Consider the following 17,711-nt stretch of genomic DNA (forward strand, 5'->3'; position numbering starts at 1 on the left):
GGGATGAACAGAGGGCAAGAGAACAGCAATCTCGAGTGACCTGGCCCTACAAAAAGTTTAAACATCATATCGAGTTACTGGTCGCACAGCTGTGAATATACTAAAAAATAACTGAAATATATACTTTAGAAGACTTTCATCACATGTGAGTTATACCTAAAAAAGAAGTAGTGTTAAATCTAAAATCAAAACACTTTTCAAATGCAAAACTCACAATGTCTGCTACAAGAAACTCATGAAACATAAATATACTAAAGGGGAGAAATGTCAAAATATCATATTAATAAAAATAATGATCACATTTTTGAGAGTTTACCTGATGCTAGGTACTTCTCCCCATGTATCAACTTATTTAATTCTCACAATAACCCTATGAAGTAAGTACAACTATTATCCCTATTTTATAGATGAGCAAACCAAGGTACACAGTTCACACAGCCAGGACTGTAGCAGGCAATCTAACTGTAAAGCCTGAAAGCTTAATCCACTGCCTCTCAAGAAACGAGGCCAATTTCTGGGACCAGTAAGTATCAACATTTCCTCCATCTGCCCAAGGAATGTCCAAAAGGGTAGCTCAGGTCTTAGACCATGAGGATGTGTCCAGTTGTGCTTGGAGCTGAGCTTCCCGGTTGACGAAGGGAAATGGAAGTCAGAATCTCTGTTCTCCCTTTTCTGCAGAGTAGAGGCTAGGGAAACCCAGGAATGTCACTGCACCAAGATAGGAAGAATGAGTCTGAGTTAGGAGACTTGAATTTTGTTTTTCAAGGAAACCTCTGAATGGCTGGGAGGTGGAGTCCTCCCTCTTCTCAACTCTATGCACTTTTATAACACAAGCAAAGGGAAGCCTGCACACACCAGCTGTAGATTTTCAATTCCTGCCTGAGAAGAAAAGCTAACCTTGTTCCCCCAGACAGGAAGAGATTCTGGGTAAAAGAGAGCCCACCGAAATTGTAACAAGGTTATCAATTATGTGACTCAACCACCAGACAGAGGCTTGCCTCATGCCTAGAAAGTGTCTTGGTCTTCTGTAGAGATGACTCAGAACTAATGGGACTCTGGTTTCCTGAGCTTTAAGTGCACTCAGTTTCTAAATGACTATTTTGCAATAGGATTCAGCTGCTCAGGTTGAGATTCCAAGAGGATGAAAGTGCTTTCTAGATGTATCTAGGGCCGGAGAACCCGTATCTCTGTAGCCAGCCCTATAGATGCTCTGCCCAGAATTCCATCTTCTCCTTCCACCTCCCAACACACACACACACAGACACAGACACACACACAGACACACAGACACAGACACACACACAGACACACACACAGACACACACACACACACAGACACACACAGACACACATACACACACACACACAGAGTCATCAAGCCAGGCAAAGAACCTCCCTTCCTTCCCCGAGGACTGTTTCCCCAAGGCTAGCTGCAGACACAGGAGGTAAAGCGTGTTTTTTCCCTTAATTAACTTTTGGGATATGATATAAAAATAATACATTGTCATTATAGGAAATTATAAGATGGTCATATCCAACTTTGAGCACTTGCCATGCCAGGCACTGTACTAAGATATTCACACCAATTGCTTCATTTCTTCTCCCAACAACTCAATGAGGCAGATGTTATAACTACTACTACCAACTTACACATGAAGAAACTGAGACTTGGAATGGTTAACAACTTATTCAAAGTCACCCAGTGGCAGAACTGGGGAACAAAAGCCTGTTTTGTTTTTCGTGTTTTTTAAATCCCTACACTGCATTATTATAGTACAAGACGGAATGTGTGAAGTTCCTCAAAAAGGGGATCAGATGAGGTCCAAGGTGTGGGCCATGTGAGGGAGGATACAGTATATCCAGGAAGTTTTTGTTGGCACAAAACTAAATGTCCTGAATGGCACCGTCCCAACTGCTCCCCCGCCCTTCCTCCCCTGAGTCTTATTCTGGTTAATGCCCCACGAACGACCCGTGGAGCCAACTAATCACCCAGCTAAGCCTCGCATAAGCTTCCACACCTCCCTCTCCCTCACTTCCCCAGATCCACCATCACCAAGTCCTTCAGTTACACCACCAACTGTCTGTCCCCTCTGTTGCCTCCCACGCATCCATTCACTAAGTCAGAAATGCACTGAGCCCTAACCATGTGCCAGGGCTCGAGCAAGCCAGAGACAGCTCTTGACCTCCTTGAGTTCTGTTCCCACCTCTGTCCAGGCCCTGTTCCCCCTCCCCAGGATTGCTGAAACAATTCTTTTTGCGCATCTCCCATCTTTAGTTTCACCTCTGCAACTCTTCCAAGGCCTGGCACTCAGGAGGTGCTCAATGAGTGTGGAATGAAAGAATGAATGAATCTTCTACACTAACATCGGGGTCTTTCTACACGATAGTTCTAATCATGTCACTCAGAAACTTTCAGAGGTTGCCTATTTTCTCCAGCATGCAGTCTTAGCCTGACATTCAAGATTTTTTTGTAACCTGGATCATATTGGCCTAAAAGGGATGCTCCATTTAAATGAAATTACTCATCTTTCCCTTAAGAGTGGCATGAATTTTCTCATCCCACCTGGTGGCAGAGACTGCGCACCAAAGCCCACCCTAGTACTGGCTGTATTTCTCAGTCCCCCTTCCAGGCCAGCTGAGGGCTGGGTGGCAGGATCTGGCCAGCAGAGTCCCCACCATGATGCAGGGCCCCCCAATGCCTCGGAACCTCAGACATCGCATAGGCCATGGGCTAAGCCACTGAGACGTTCTGGGTCTGTTACCGAACGCAAGTCCGTGTGCCTGACGCACAGTGAGTCCAAACAATACCAAAATGTCGGAGTTTGCAGCAGAGGAAGGTTTATTGCAGGGCCACGCAAGGAGACGGGTGGCTCATGCTTTAAAAACCCTGAACTCCCTGAAAGTTGTCAGCAAAGCCCTTTTGTAGGAAAGATGAGGGAGGGGCGTGGTTAGTTGTTGCTAACTTCTTGGTGTCTGATCCTTTGTTCTTGAGGTCGGGTCTCGGTCAGGTCATGATGTTCCCCTAAATCTCCACCAAAACAAATGTCTTTCTCTATTCTGACAAGAAAGGGCAAGGGCCCAAGGCTCAACTTCCGCCCTCCGAGGTCCAGGTCCTGCCTAAGAGGAGCCTGTGCAGGTCGCTTACCCTGCCCGGGAGTGTTCATCCAGCGCCCAGTCTGGGTCCTGCGGCCAAGGCCCAGGCTCCGCCGAGGAGGCAGATCTCAGCTGGTGGCGCCCTCGGGGCCAGGTCCCCAGACCCCTCCCCGGCCGTCATCACTGAGGGAGCCAGGCACGCCGCACCCAGTCGGCCCTCAGCTTTTCATTTAAACTGGAGAGAATCATTTGCAGAGCATCAACAGGAGCACATGGTGTAGCAAATGCCAATCAGGAGAATGCCCAGCTCACCACAGCTGCCCTTCTTTGAGAACAGCCCCACGACAGAGGTGGACCTGCAGTCACGACGTGCAATGTCCTCTGGCCACCTCCTAGGGGTGGACAACTGATCTAAGCTGGACCAAGTTTAGAAACTTGAACGGACAGACTGAAGCTGGTTGAAGCTGTTACCTTCATGGCTGTGTCCGTATACTCCCGTTGCCGAGGCCTCCAGGGACTGCGACCCAGAGACGGCCGCCGCCATGAAGTCGCGGAGGCGGGGATGGGGGAGGGGTTCGCTGCTGCCTCAAGGCCTGGGCCCGGCCAGTGGGTGGCAGTGAAGAGGACTCTGGAGCTCTGGAGGACATAGCCCTCAGCCTGTCCCCGGTCCCCCCCCCCTCCCCAGCTCACCCTCAGGCTCGGAGACCGGAGGGCCTGGAGGGCCCAGGAGAGCAGGCCAAGGTCCGCCTCTCGCCGCACTTTCTGCTACGAGGAACACCACAGCTGTGCTCCTCGGGGCAGCCAGACCTCCAACCGCCCGGAGCGCCCCGGCTCTCGTGCACTTCGGGTCTCGCGTGCTCAGGGTCTCGCGATAACTGTCGTGCGCTAAGGGCTGCGCGCGGCTCTGCCCCTATTACGAGTCTATGTGTTTCCACAGCAGGGTCTATCCTCTCCTGAACAAACGCACATCTTGGCTCCTGCTAGTCCCTCTGCCTAGAGACATGTTTTCCCTCTTGCTCAGCAGTTGAAATTCCTTCGTTTCAACTCCATTATGGCCTCCCCTGGGGGAGGGGGGTCTGTCACTCCCACTTCTCTCTACTCTGGGACACTGTTATCACCCCTATTGCAGCCCAGAGCAGAGGCCATCTCTACACCATGATGTCCAGAGGCCAGGGGCTGTGTTTGTTTAATTAATTTTGTCTCCCGCAGGGCTTAGTCTTGTCATTTGTACTCAGGAGTAGACAGTGTGCAGCTGACATGAATTAGGTCAGAGGGAAGACCATTTACCCCAGCCTCATTGTAGCAGTTGGGGGATGGAGGTAAAAGCTTGACCCATCCCAACCTGGAGGCCGCAGTGATTGGCAGGGATTAAGAGAGGGTTTCAGGTGAACAGGCGGCTAGACAGTGTGGGTTGGGAGGGAAGAGGGGACCACGGCACCTGATCATTGCCATCCCTCCCTCACAACCACAGGAAACCCGCAGCCTGTGCAAGATCTGGGTGTGTGGGGGGGGTAGCTACTGAAGAGCCTCTGTGGCTTCCAACTGTTTACCTCCTGGGTACCATGGCGACGGGAAATTTGTCGCCATGGCAACCCCATTATTAACCAGCCGCAGCAATCGCGGGCAGATAGTGAATGACTATCGAAAAGGCAGAAACACTGGCGCATCAAAGGCAAGAGGCACACGCAGTCCCGGCCAAAGTCCCAGATAAAGTGACTGAGATCTTGTGGGGACCAGTCACCCGGAGAGCAGCCAGTCGCCCTCTCCTGGCATCCCACGCCCGACGAGGGCCCCGTTTATGACAGAACAAAGGCTGAGAAGGAAAAGTGCGTGCGCTCGGGCGTTCTTGCGAAGGGAAGTTCGCGTCTTTCCTGCCACACCCGCTCCCCGCCAAGGGAGTCCCGCTAGCTCAGTGAAATGCTAACTCGCTTCCCTGACCTAGCGGAATTGTCAAGAATCCGGGACTTTGGCGTACAAGGACCTAGCTCAGGGAGTGGCCGTGACAGGGGTCACCTCCCTCCTCCCGGCCCGGCTTTCCATCGCCCCCTCCAGTGATTTCTCATTCAGGGAGTATGTCACCCCATGCCTAGACAACGACGTCGTTGCCCGTTTTTATGAATGAAAGTGTGTGTGTGCGTGTGTGTGCCAGGGAGGGGCTGGTGGACAGGTCCATAGAGACAGGGGTCTGGACTGAACACTCCGGGGTAGAGCCCGAACCCAGGTAGCCAGTCACTGCCCCAGGGTGTGGGGTACCAGGGAAGGCGCCGGCCCCAGCTTCGCCCCTCCGGAACATTTGGTGAGGAGCGCCCACCGTCGAGCCGTCCGGTTTCCGGGAGAGGGGTTGCGCCGGCGGAACCGCTGGCAGGGAGAGCGCTGAGCGAGCGAATTGCGTGTCCCCGGCACCGCGTCTACAGCCACGGGGTCCCAGCCGCGGGCTCCGGGTCCCCTCTGCTCTTGCCCCACTGACCCTTGGCCACATGCCGTGTCTAACTAGAGATATCCACTTCAGAATGACAAATTTTAGTCTCAACAACAGCATAAAGTAGGGCAGCTGTGAACTGGGGAATCACACGGAGAGAAAAATGAATCGGCACTTCCTCCAGTCATCCAGTCCTTGCCCAGGGTTGCCGGAGAGCGAGGGGCTGCTGGCCGCGCCCCCCTCGGGGCGTCGGGGGCGGGGGTGAGGGCTGAGCTGGGAGAAAAGCCGGAGGACGAGGACAGAGGGCCCGTATGATTATCCGGTTAGAGGTTTGCAAAGGATCTGAGGCCCACCCCACCCCGCCCCTTCTCCTCGCTCCTGAGCACTAAGTCCCTAAGGCCAGAGCAGCCAAGATCGCGGATTATGATTTTGTCGTTAAAAAAAAAAAAAGAGTGCTTACTCCACCAAAGTATTTTCATTCTTTGCCTCCTCCGCAGCCCACATGTCTCTTTGTATCCTCACGGCTGAACAGGGCCCAGCGGCGGCAGTCCCCCTACCCCGGCGGGGGTCCCCTTGGCTCCTGCCCCCTCCAAGCCATGGACACAACTTCCCCCCGCGCCGCGCGTACTCGGGGAGACTCTGCGCGGGAGTCGAATCTGGAGCCCGGGGAACGAGGCGGCGCGGCCTCTGGGTACAGGGTCTCTTGGGGAGATGTCTCGGGGGTGGTGTCCATCCTTTTGCTGAAGGAGCCCAGCTTCTTCTGCCTCCTGCCCTGACGGCTCAGCCCGACTTGGCCCAGCGCGTCTGCGGGACGTGAGTAGAAAGGGGTGCGATAGACTTAGGAGGCGCAGGGGACGCCTTCTAGTCCTTTGATCCCTGCTGGAGGGAGTTGTGTGTGTGCCGCGGGTGGGAGCAGATGCCAGAGCAGGCTCTTGCTTCAGCTCCTTCCTTTCCTGCCGAGATGCGGCCCGTTTCAGCACCGGGGGGTGCGGACAGCGCCGCGCCCGCCCTAGGGCTCCGCCACCCCACTGCCCTGGGCGTACTTCTTTAATCCACACGATGAGTGGAGTCTGCGTCCCCCGCGCACCTCCCAGCGCCCCAAGAACAACCAGCTCAAGGGCCCCTAAAATCCTTACCCCACTTCAAAGTTTGAGCTCTCCGCGGCGCCCCTATGTCTGGCAGAGCGTCTCCTCCCCGCTCTGGGCCGCAGCTCCGGCCTCACTCCCTCCCACACTCTCGGGCCCCAGGACCCTCCTCTTCAGGTGGCGGAAGGAGCCGGTTGCCCGCCTCTCTCTGCGAAAGTCAGGTGAGGCTCTGGAGCCCCAAAGGCGGTCCCCGAAGAGGCAGAAGCCACTCGTTCGCATCACCGTGGCCTCCAAGGGAAGAGGGGCGAGCCAGGAGCAAGAAAGCAGAAAAGTCTGTCTGTCAAATCCGGACCCTCCCCTAACCGCGAACGGCCTCCTTGGACTCCTTCCTGGGATGTTTTACCAGTAGTGTAATCCATGCGGCATGAGGACACAGCAGAGATCTGGGAGTTTGAAGTTTAAAGGTGGGAATGTATATCCCCTTAAACTCATTTACAATCTTAGGGGGAGGGTTTTAGAAACAAATGTCTCTTAGGGATATTGTGTATTCTCCTTGCAGAATGTTGGTTTCCTTCTATCACACCGGACAACACAGATTCCCCGAATCAAAAATTAAAACCCACCAATCCAGCTGGTATTCATTGCCCTCTGTGGAAGAGTTTATGAATTTCTTAAACTCTTTTCAAAGAAAATAACTTTAACAAAACCTCCACATTTCTCCAAACTCACTTTTTCCATAGAAGTCATTTATCTAAGGACATATTCAGGATGAAGACCTAATCTCACCTCCCTTTCACTTAGGTTCTAGATGGAAGGAACAGGTCCCAGGAGCCTTCCTGTCTGGGACAAGAAGCCTCTGGGTTCTAGGTTCCCATGAGTGACACTCTTATAGTGAGAAACTCCGAAGGAGCAGTTCCCCCAGCAGCCTGAAAACCAGAGGTTTCCCTGAGGGCTTCAAGTATGTGGCATTTCCTGAATATACATATCACACTGTCTATTATTCATGGAGCAAACTGTCTTTAGAAGACAAGTTTTCAAGTTCATGCAACACTTCAAGGGAGAGATGAAGTGTATACTATTCACTGGAGAAATAAAGAGTTAGAATGGCACGTGCACACGTACGCACATTCATCTTAGAGAAGGGAAGTAAAGCCTAGCAAAAATTTCCTTGAAAAGTCAGGCTTAATTGTTCAGATTCAAAGGATTCTGGTTATACGAAAGCAAATGAATGGAAGTGGTGAATCAACAAAACAAAGCGGAAGCCACAGAAGTTGGAGGAGAATTCTTGTTTTATCATTTGGGCTCCTGGAAGAAATGTGAAGTGAATTTAACACACGAGAAAACATAATTCATGAGACTATGGCCTCATTAAGACCTTTAGTCTCCTCAATCCAGAGAGTCTCCCACATACATCAGTTACCCTGTGCAATTTTGTTTTCAGCCCTCATTATTGGGAAATGCTGCATTTCCTCTAATCCCTGTAACTTACCATACAAGTTAAAGCTCTTTCCTGTTGCCTTGTCCTCAGGGAAGACAGGAGGCAGGTGGTAATCCTCTGTTGCCCAGAAACATTTCAGAGCCTCTAAAGAATCTTAAATGCTGATTTTGGAGAAAGTAGTAGTTATCATGAGGCAGTTTTAAGGCATAAGACTAAAAATGAAAAATCCATTTGGACTTTGTTTTTGAAATGCAGACCATTTCTAAGGTATGAGGGGGAAAGCAAGCCCTTACAAAATTGACTATAAAATGGAGACGTGCACTGAATCTGATGAAGTAGAGCATCCACTACAGGACGGAGCATGTAATTGCCCTGCAGGAAATTATGTGGGTGGCTAGAGTTACCACTGAAGAACTTTTGGCACCTGAAATGTGGAAACAGGTGCACTGAGACGGGAAATGAGCAGAAAGAGACGGGAGAAGATATACCTGTGAATTTGCCTGGAAAGGCATCCAGCGGCAAGATCCTGGGCCGCCAGGATGGAAGGTCCAGATAGGGCCAAAGGCACACGGAGTGGGGTGGCCTCTGGGGACCTGTCCTATTGCTTAATACGCTTCATCTGAGGTACAAGCAGGTGTGTATGGCACAGTGTGGAAGGGTCAGCGATCCTTTATCAAGATGCAGGACACTGTCAGCACCAGAATCCCAGACAAGTTAGTGGGAGGTCCTAACAGGTCCATGGTGTCCAGACACCCAGCAGAGGGATCTTCAGAAACCCAAAGCCTTGTGCCAGAAGAGGGAGTCCACAGTTTGAAGGATGCTATGGAGAAGGTGTCACTTCCTCATTCTGATGGGGCAGGTGAGACGGGGAGTGGGGGAGGACTAGGTGAACCCTAGGTTGTTTCAGCCTCAGCCAGGACTCACTAATGAGAAGGGGTCTGTGGGGAAAAGGGTGGCACCCAGCCGTCAGGAGCTGAGGAAGGCTGGCCCCAGGGAACCTGGTGAGACCAGTTCTATTCACCTGTGATTTCAATGCCAGAGAAATGAAAGGATAAGTACTTGCCATGCCCGGACTCGGACTCAAGGATTGAGTCCGAGTATGAGCCTGTATAGGTGTGGCTTAGGGGACTCCCCAGTGATATGTAGTTTTGTTTTAAAATTTAGAAATGGTGGAATTATGGTCTATATAGTGTTCTGGGATTGTTTTTTCAGTCAATATTAAGACTCAGTGATGCTTCTTGTAGCTTTAGGTCTTTCGGTTTTACTCTGTAAATATACAATTTGTTATTTATTCTGGGTGCACATGATGCATTTGATTTCATAAACTGGGGAGGGGACTCAATTTTTGCTATTCTAATTACGGAAAATCTGCCCAGTACAAAGAAATTTCAGATGTCCTGGTGACCTGATAATTACAGGCTAGGGTTGGAAGGCACATAATTTGTGCCCATAGGTGGGCAACAAGGCAGCTACTTCTGCTGGGGGCCATATGGTGTCCATTGTGCTAAAGAACACGCAATGGGATAAGCAGATAAGCCAGACTAGCAGATGAGAAGTAGAGATGCAAACAGATAAGCCCAGTTATCAGTAAGGGGGAGGGTGTGGGCCTACCCTGGCAGATGGTCTAGATCCTTGGTAAATGATAAGGCAATTTGTAGGAATGGCTTTTAGGAAATAAAATATTTATGCAGAGGCAGGCAAGGTTCACAAGAGAAGCAATGATGAACCAATTTCCCCAGCAAAAATTCTCCCATCAGTGCAAAGTCATCTGGGGAGGAAAGTCCCCGAGGTGGGAAGAAGCAGTTGTTTTTAGATTTTAAGGCTCACTTTGCCTGTTTCTTTCTCAGACAGTGATGATGACATGTTTCCCTCACCTACCTGGCAGTTGGAAGAATAGAAGGAAAATTAACTTAAATTAATGAAATGTGAGGAGTTATGAATTCTATCCAAATATCATTAAAAGCCTGAGGAGGACCGTGGTGCTGTAGGGTCTAATCTACCTTGTCCCAGGAGACACCCCATTCAGGCCAGCCTTGCAGGCAGTGGACAGGTAGGGGCTGCCAAAAAGGCCCCCATCTCCTCTCTCTGACCACCGGTGCCTGCAATTCCACCCTCAGAATTTCATCCCTCTATTTTCAAACTTTGATCCCTGTTAAAATGCAGATAGCTCCAGGTGATAGAGTGTGGGTAAAGAATCAAATAAAAAGTTCTGATAAGACTGAGGAGAGCATCTGATGATGCTAGAGACCAGTGAGGGTGGGATGGCGTGGATGCCATGGCAGAGGGGTGGGTGGTATCAGAGGGGTCAAGGGCCCAGGTGACAGACACTGGACACTGAGGGCAAACTTGACCCCCATTACAACCGAACCTGGCCCTGGCCTGGGCACATCACACGAGCTTTCCTCTAAGCCTAAAGCCTTCATTTTCCACCCACAAAAGAGGACAATGACCTCTGCTAATTGTTAGAGCTGGCAAATGTGTACTGGATGCAAGGCTGTTCTAGTGGATGGTAGCATGAACGTCATCACAGGCGCTCATTAATAGATGTGATGTACCCTGGAGCTCAGTACTACTCAGGACCACATTCTCATCAGGGCCTGGGGTAAACATATGGAGTGTTCCTGGACATTTTAATATAGGTATGGCTAACATGCACTCAGGAAATATGGCAAATAAGGGGTGTAAATCGGGATCCAAAATCATCTTGAGCGCTTTCAGCAATGGGCTGAAAATACAGACCAAGAAAAACATGTAACGGGAACAAGTATAAGGTTCTGCATTAGGGTCCTGAAAACTCAGCCACCCCAGTACAGGAAGAGGAGACGTGGCTTAGCAGACCTCATTCAATGTGACGCTAAGCCTCAGGATGATGTGTCTCCACAAAATTGGCAAAAAGTTAAGGAGAAATAAAGCTGACTTAATAGAAATAGATCACATGGAAAAGAGGTGAGAACATAACATTTTATGTCATGTTCTAGATTTTCTTCACATACACATATTCTCTTTCACAGTCGTAATAACATGTAAATACAATTTTGTTATTCTGCTTTTAATTATCTTGAGAAATAGCCTATCTTGCTGCATTGGTTTCCAATGCTTTTTAGTCGTGGCCAAATCTTTTATCACTGGCCACGATCATGGTCAAATGAATTATATGATCAATAGAATGATTTACACAATTATTGAACTTTTTATGTACATTTAAATTATTTCCTATTTTTCAATCCTTTAAATGACTGCCAAAAACATATGCATAGAGCCTTTTCCTATTTTTTGTAATTATTTTAGGTTATATGGTAGAATTATTATTTCCTTAGGTTCCCAGAAGTAGGATTACTCCAGAGATATAAACATCTGAATTCAAGAGAAGTTTTAGCAATTTCTATTGCCATCAAAGATTTGCCAGTTCCACCGTTTTTTCCCACCAGCATTCTATTTTATTTTTCACATTTCATGCTAAACTGTACCCCACTATAGTTTTAAGTTGCATCTCCATAAGAGGTAGTAAAATTGAACATTTTCTCATGTCTGTTACTTCTGTTTCCTCTTGGTGAATCATCTGTTCATGTCCAACTTTACATTAAAGGTGATGTTTTTTGGGCTTCCCTGGTGGCGCAGTGGTTGAGAGTCCGCCTGCTGATGCAGGGGACGCAGGTTCGTGCCCCTGTCCGGGAAGATCCCACATGCCGCGGAGCGGCTGGGCCCGTGAGCCATGGCCACTGAGCCTGCGCGTCCGGAGCCTGTGCTCCGCAACGGGAGAGGCCACAGCAGTGAGAGGCCCGCGTACCGCAAAAAAAAAAAAAAAGATGTTTTTCCTTTCAATTTTCATGAGGTTTTGTGCAATACTGGGAGAGATTCTCTCTGGTTTATTTGATGAAAATATTTTCCCCAGTTGGTTTGCCTTTTTATTTGAGCTATGATAATATTTATTCTACAGACTTGCAAACATTTCCCACTGAGATTCATTCAATGCGTTGAAGGCCTAGAAGCAAAATTCCACTACACATATGATGTCTACTCTTCTTATTTTGATGGTTTTACATGTTTTTATTCTTAATATTAACTCTGTAATACAATTGGATTTATTTTGACATAAAGTCTAGAATTTTACTTAAAATTTCTTGAATTTGAGCAATTAATTTAATGCGGGACTCGGGTTCCTCATCTGTTAAAAAAAGAAAAAAGCACCTAGTTTTCACTTTTATTCCAAGATGCTCTAATAGAATACTGGGTGGGTCGAATACTTGATTGCCCAGCATACCCCGTTCTTCAACCATACCATGTCAGTTATCAAGTCATTACCTTTTAGCTCCCCAGTATTACCTGCTCCCGGTATTACTTTAAGCATTTGTTTTGTACAGGGTGCAAGATGTTAAGCTTTCTCAGTAGAGGAAGCAGGAAGGGACTCTTCTGCTTCTGGCGGCAGCACCATCGGTCAGCAATGAGGATGTGAGAATGACCAGTGGTGCTTTCCCCCCGCCCCCCATACGCCTAGAACACACAGTCCTTTGATGATGTCTCAGCCTCAGCCCAAGCTGGTGGTCGCCTTCCTGCAGCTCTCTCAGCATGGACACTGAATGCTGCAGCCCATCCTGCCTGCACTGGTGCTGCAAGTCCATCTGCTTCCCTATGCCCCACCCCCCAGGTTTGTCTCCTGGGACTTTTGGCGCCATAACCCTTCTGACACAAGCACCACAGCTCCAGATCTCCATCTTACACTGGTGCCCCTGCTTTCTTTGCACACTGGTGTGGCCACAGCCACTGGTTGTGGCTTACCCCACCTGCATTCTGTGAGTTGCTTATTGCTGGCCCAGCAACTGCAGATCACCTCAGGCCTGTGCAAACCAGTGAACTTCTCTGCCATCTACTGGGCTGCAATTATGCCAGATCCAAAAAAGTCTTAAATGCTAGCCTTGGGCTGGGGGCGGGGGGGGTCCCATTCCAAGTTTGTCCTTCCTTGGTTACTCCCTTTCAGCCCTGGGTTAATGGTCTTTTTTTTTTTTTTTTTTTGCAGTACGCGGGCCTCTCACTGTTGTGGCTTCTCCCGTTGCGGAGCACAGGCTCCAGACGCGCTGGTTCAGCAGCCATGGCTCACGGGCCCAGCCGCTCCGCGGCATGTGGGATCTTTCCAGACTGGGGCACGAACCCGCGTCCCCTGCATCGGCAGGCGGACTCTCAACCACTGTGCCACCAGGGAAGCCCGAATGGTCTTTATATTAACCTTATCCTGTTTAAATTATTGTGTGGTTTCTGTCTCTTGATTAGATCCAAATTGATAAATGTGATATGAACCAGGGTGTCTTTTACATTTTTCTCTAGAGAAGGGGTCAGAAACTTTTTCTTAAGGGTCTGGATAGTAAATATTCTAGGCTTTCGGGCCAGATGGTCTTTGTCACAAAACTCAACACTCATTCATGTTAAAAAAAAATAACCACAAGAAATGAAAAACCAGAAAAAACTCTCAGCAAATTAGGAATAGAAAGGAACTTCCTCAAGTTGATAAAAGTCATCTTAGAACAGCTTACAGTTAACATCATGCTTAATTTGAAGACAGAGATCAGGAACAAGGCAAGAATGTTCAATTTCAGCCGTTCTATTCACCTCTGTTCTGAAAGTCCTAGCCAGTACAATACAGAAAAAAAGAAAATAAACAAGTGGCATGAAGGTGAGAACATAACTGTCATTACTCAAAGAAAGCATGATTGTGTATGTAGAAAAACCTATTTAATCTATAAAAATATTAGAACTAATAAGTGAATGTAATAAGATTGCAGAATACAAAGTTAATATACAAACTCAATTGTACTTCTATATATTCTAGCAACAAACAACAGAAAAGGAAATTTTAAAAATACCATTTACAGTAGCATCATAGGCATAATTACTTAAGAATAAATCTAAGGCTATGTGCAAGACTTGTAAAACGTTGCTAAGAAAAATTAAACAAGACCTAAATAAAAGTAAATATATATCATGTCATGGTATGTTTATGAAATCTCAATCATTTAAAGATTTCCCACAAAATTAGTCTATATATTTCATGCAGTCCCAATCAAAACCCCAATAGGCTTTTTTTTTATTTAAAGAAATTGGATTCTAAAATTTTATGGAAATGCAAAGGATCTAGGTTAGATAAAATCATCTTGAAAAAAAAGAACAAAGTTGTAGGATTTATGCCACTTGATCTCAAGACTGTAAAGCTACAGTAGTTAAAACAGTGTGGTACTGGCCTGAGAACAGGCTAGTGGAACAAAATAGAAACTCCAGTAAAACCCCATGTATATATGGTCAATTGAATTTTGATAAAGGTGCCAAGGCAATTCAGTGCAGAAAGTAAATTCATTTTTAAGAAATGGTGGTGAAACAACTAGGATATGTATGAATAAAACCAAATCTCAACTCCTATCTCACTCCACACAGGAAATTTAATTTGAGATGGATCATAGATAGGCCTAAATATAAAAGCTGCAACCAAAATGCATAGAAACAAAAAAACAGAATATTTTGATGATTTGGGGGTAGGCAAAATTTTCTTAGACAGGACCAAAAGTCACTAACCATAAAAAAAAAAAAATAGGGTTTTTTTTTTGTCTCCAGACAAATTTTAGGATTTTTTGTTCTACTTCTGTAAAAAATGCCATTGGTAATTTGATAGGCATGCATTGAATCTGTGGATTGCTTTGGGTAGTATAGTCATTTTCACAATATTGAGACTTCCAATCCAAGAACATGGTTTATCTCTCCATCTGTTTGTGTCATCTTTGATTTCTTTCATCAGTGTCTTATAGTTTTCTGAGTACAGGTCTTTTGTCTCCAGAGGTAGGTTTATTCCTAGGTATTTTGTTCTTTTTGTTCCAATGGTGAATGGGATTGTTTCCTTAATTTCTCTTTCTGATCTTTCGTTGTTAGTGGATAGGAATGCAAGAGATTTCTGTGCATTAATTTTGTATCCTGCAACATTACCAAATTCATTGATTAGCTCTAGTAGTTTTCTGGTGGCATCTTTAGGATTCTCTATGTATAGTATCATGTCATCTGCAAACAGTGACAGCTTTACTTCTTCTTTTCCAATTTGTATTCTTTTTTTTTCTTTTTGTTCTCTGATTGCCATGGCTAGGACTTCCAAAACTATGTTGAATAATAGCAGTGAGAGTGGACATCCTTGCCTTGCTCCTGATCTTAGAGGAAATGCTTTCAGCTTTTCACCATTGAGAATGATGTTTGCTGTGTGTTTGTCATATATGGCCTTTATTATGTTGAGGTAGGTTCCCTCTATGCCCACTTTCTAGAGAGTTTTTCTTATCATAAATGTGTATTGAATTTTGTCAAAAGCTTTTTCTGCATCTATTGAGATGATCATATGGTTTTTATTCTTCAGTTTGTTAATATGGTGTATCACACTGATTGATTTCTGTATATTGAAGAATTCTTGCATCCCTGGGATAAATCCTACCTGATCATGGTGTATGATCTTTTTAATGTGTTGTTGGATTCTGTTTGCTAGTATTTTGTTGAGGATTTTTGCATCTATATTCATCAGCGATACTGGTTTGTAATACTCTTTTCTTGTAGTATCTTTGTCTGGTTTTGGTATCAGGGTGATGTTGGCCTCATACAATGAATTTGGGGGTGTTCCTTCCTCTGCAGTTTTTTGGAAGAGTTTGAGAAGGATGGGTGTTAGCTCTTCTCTAAATGTTTGATAGAATCCACCTGTGAAGCCATCTGGTCCAAAACTTTTGTTTGTTGAAAGATTTTTAATCACAGTTGCAATTTCATTACTTGTGATTGGTCTATTCACATTTTCTATTTCTTCCTGGTTCAGTCTTGGAAGGTTATACCTTTCTAAGAATTTGTCCATTCCTTGCAGGCTGTCCATTTTATTGGCATAGAATTGCTTGTAGTAGTCTCTTATGATGCTCTGTATTTCTGTGGCGTCCACTGTAACTTCTCCTTTTTCACTTCTAATTTTATTGATTTGAGTCCTCTCCCTCTTTTTCTTGATGAGTCTGGCTAAAGTTTTATCAATTTTGTTCATCTTCTCAAAGAACCATCTTTTACTTTTATTGATCTTTGCTATTGTTTTCTTTATTGTTTTCTATTTCATTTATATCTGCTCTGCTCTTTATGATTTTTTTCTTTCTACTAACTTTGGGTTTTGTTCTTCTTTCTCTAGTTCCTTTAGGTGTAAAGTTAGATTGTATATTTGAGATTTTTCTTGTTTCTTGAGGTAGGATTGTATTGCTATAAACTTCCCTCTTAGAATGGTTTTTGCTGCATCCCATAGGTTTTGGATTGTCGTGTTTTCATTGTCATTTGTCTCTAGGTATTTCTTTTTTTTTTTTTTTTTGTGGTACGCGGGCCTCTCACCGTTGTGGCCTCTCCTGTTGCGGAGCACTGGCTCCGGACGCGCAGGCTCAGCGGCCATGGCTCACGGGCCCAGCTGCTCCGCGGAATGTGGGATCTTCCCGGACCAGGGCATGAACCCGTGTCCCCTGCATTGGCAGGCGCACTCTCAACCACTGCGCCACCAGGGAAGCCCGTCTCCAGGTATTTCTTGATTTCCTCTTTGATTTCTTCAGTGATCTCTTGGTTATTTAGTAACGTAATGTTTAGCCTCCATGTGTTTGTGTTTTTTACCTTTTTTCCCCCTGTAATTTATTTCTAATCTCACAGCGTTGTGGTCAGAAAAGATGTTTGATGTGATTTCAATTTTCTTAAATTTACCGAGACTTGATTTGTGACCCAAGATGTGATCTATCCTGGAGAATGTTCTGTGTGCACTTGAGAAGAAAGTGTAATCTGCTGTTTTCGGGGAATGTCCTATAAATATCAATTAAATCTATCTGCTCTATTGCATAATTTAAAGCTTGTGTTTCCTTATTAATTTTCTGTCTGGATGATCTGTCCAAGTCCCCCACTATTATTGTGTTACTGTCGATTTCCTCTTTTATAGCTGTTAGCATTTGTCTTATGTATGGAGGTGCTCCTATGTTGGATGCATACATATTTATAATTGTTATATCTTCTTGGATTGATCCCTTGATCATTATGTAGTGTCCTTCTTTGTCTCTGGTAACATTCTTTATTTTAAAGTCTATTTTATGTGATATGAGTATTGCTGCTCCAGCTTTCTTTTGACTTCCACTTGCGTGGAACATCTTTTTCCATCTCCTCACTTTCAGTCTGTATGTGTCCCTAGGTCTGAAGTGGCTCTCTTGTAGACAGCATATATACAGGTCTTGTTTTTGTATCCATTCAGTGAGCCTTGTTTGTTTGGAGCATTTAATCCTTTCACATTTAAGGTAATTATCAATATGTATATCCTACTACCATTTTCTTAATTGTTTTGGGTTTGTTTTTGTAGGTCCTTGTCTTCTCTTGTGTTTCCCACTTAGAGAAGTTCCTTTAGCATTTGTTGTAGAGCTGGTTTGGTGGTGCTGAATTCTCTTAGCTTTTGCTTGTCTATAAAGCTTTTGATTTCTCCATCGAATCTGAATTATATCCTTGCTGGTTAGAATAATGCTGGTTGTACGTTCTTCCCTTTCATCACTTTACATCATGCCACTCTATTCTGGCTTGTAGAGTTTCTGCTGAGAAATCAGCTGTTAACCTCATGGGAGTTCCCTTGTATGTTATTTGTCGTTTTTCCCTTGTTGCTTTTAATAACTTTTCTTTG

The 17,711-nt window shown here is 46.0% G+C and overlaps 1 protein-coding gene across 2 annotated transcripts in view; it reads right to left on the reverse strand.

Annotated features, from left to right (window-relative positions):
* CNGA3 (cyclic nucleotide gated channel subunit alpha 3) overlaps window positions 1-4,366 on the reverse strand; it is a 52,464-nt gene extending 48,098 nt beyond the window's left edge. For both annotated transcript variants that reach the window (XM_073791073.1, XM_073791072.1), the window contains exon 1: window positions 3,784-4,366. The gene's annotated coding sequence lies outside the window, so the exon portion shown is untranslated. The remainder of the gene's footprint in view (window positions 1-3,783) is intronic.
* Between the last annotated feature and the right edge of the window lie 13,345 nt (window positions 4,367-17,711).

The sequence above is a fragment of the Tursiops truncatus genome, chromosome 14, assembly GCF_011762595.2.
Source record: "Tursiops truncatus isolate mTurTru1 chromosome 14, mTurTru1.mat.Y, whole genome shotgun sequence".
Classification (NCBI taxonomy): Eukaryota; Metazoa; Chordata; class Mammalia; order Artiodactyla; family Delphinidae; genus Tursiops; species Tursiops truncatus.